Here is a 2,242-nt window from a genome sequence, read left to right as displayed (position 1 = left end):
AAGAGACTGGACAAAAATCGTGCACCTATGGATGAGGACAGTGGGTGGGGAGTGAGGGAGGAGGGTGGGGTGGGAACTGGGTGGAGGGAAGTTATGGGGGGAAAAAGAGAACAACTGTAATAATCTGAACAATAAAGATTTAATTAATAAAAAAAGAGAAATAATCAGAAAAAAATACTTTTTAAAAAAGATTATGAGTGCTCGCTTCAGCAACACATATACTAAAATTGGACTGATATAGAGAAGTAGCATGGCCCTTGGGCAAGGATGACACGCAAATTCACGAAGCGTTGCATAATTTTTTCCTCACAAAATTAAAAATGGAACTTCTATTTGACCCAGTAATCCCACTTCTAGGAATATAGCCTAAGAAAACAGAAACACCCTTCAGAAAGGATATATGCACCCCTATGTTCATAGCAGCACAATTCACCATAGCTAAGATTTAGAAACAGCCTATGTACCCATCAGCAGATGAGTGGATTAAAAACCTGTGGTACATCTACACAATGGAATACTACGCTGAGGGGGTAAGAGATCAACCAAAGGACTTGTATGCATGCATATGAGCATAACCAATGGACACAGACAGTAGCAGGGTGAGGGCATTAGCAGGGGAGGGGGAGCAGCTGGGGAGAGGTCAATGGGATGGGGGGAGACTCATGTAATACTTTAAACAATAAAGAATTTAAATTAAAAAAATTATATGAGAACTAGGCAGGCTAAACTTTATAACTAGAAATACTGAATAAGCTTCAGGAATCACCCAATCCAATTTCTTTTCATTCTCTGCCTTCCAAACAATCTGATTGTTCAGAAATTATTTTCAAAACTTTTAATCTCCTGGAAATTGATGAACCATCTCTTTCTCTAGAAAAAAAAGAAAACACAATAATACAGAACACCAAAGCACACTAGATACAAGACACCTCAACTCCCATTTCGGGAGAGTCCTATTACTCTAAGAAATAGAATTGCGTGTAGGAAAAGATGTGGGACTTTCATGCATCCTAAGATTTAACACCAGTTCTCTGCTCTAAAAGTAGAGAGTACCAAATAAATTCTAATACAGAACTCTAGGTGTTTACAGTCTAAGGTGACAGCCATAGAAGTAAAATGACCCAGATTGTGAACCGATGTCAAAAGTTAATCATGAATTGGAAAGAACGTTAATTATCTCCGTGTAGCTCAGTTGGTTGGGCATCATCCCATGCACCACAAGGTTGCCATGTGAAGGGCACATACCAGGTTTTGGGCTCAAACCCCAGTAGGGGGTGTGTAGGAAGCAGCTGATCAATCCATGTTTCATTCATACATTGATGTTTCTCTCTTTTTCTCCCTCTCCCTTCATCTCTCTCTAAATATCAATTAAAAATCCTTAAAAAAACAAAGTTAATTATCCTGGCCAGCATGGCTCAGTGGTTGAGCTTCAACCTATGAACCAAGATGTCACGTTTCAATTCCCAGTCAGGGCACATGTTTCTCTCTCTTCCTCTCCCTTCCTCTGAAATCAATAAAAATAAATTATATTAAAGAGCACCAACAACACTGAAACTATATCCTTTATTATGATACGTGTCTTTATTTTTTATTATTTTTAATAAATCTTTATTGTTGAAAGTATTGCAGATGTCCCCCTGCCTTCCCTCTGAGGCTTGACAGTCTGTTCGATGTTTCTATTTCTCTGGGTCTGAAAATATGGAAGCTTCACAGATTTGCGGGTCATCCTTGTGCAGCGGCCATGCTAACCTCCGTATTGTTCCGATTTTAGTATATGTGCTGCCACAGCGAGCACTGATAAGTGTCTTAAATCCTGCTCAAACCCCAGTAGGGGGTGTGTAGGAAGCAGCTGATCAATCCATGTTTCATTCATACATTGATGTTTCTCTCTTTTTCTCCCTCTCCCTTCATCTCTCTCTAAATATCAATTAAAAATCCTTAAAAAAACAAAGTTAATTATCCTGGCCAGCATGGCTCAGTGGTTGAGCTTCAACCTATGAACCAAGATGTCACGTTTCAATTCCCAGTCAGGGCACATGTTTCTCTCTCTTCCTCTCCCTTCCTCTGAAATCAATAAAAATAAATTATATTAAAGAGCACCAACAACACTGAAACTATATCCTTTATTATGATACGTGTCTTTATTTTTTATTATTTTTAATAAATCTTTATTGTTGAAAGTATTGCAGATGTCCCTTCCCCCCCATTGCCCTCTCCCCACCTTTTCTCCCCCTCCAAGCCT

This window comes from Myotis davidii, unplaced genomic scaffold (assembly GCF_000327345.1).
Source record: "Myotis davidii unplaced genomic scaffold, ASM32734v1 scaffold509, whole genome shotgun sequence".
NCBI lineage: Eukaryota > Metazoa > Chordata > Mammalia > Chiroptera > Vespertilionidae > Myotis > Myotis davidii.
The sequence above is the reverse complement of the archived record's forward strand: the minus strand, read 5'-3'. Positions refer to the sequence as shown.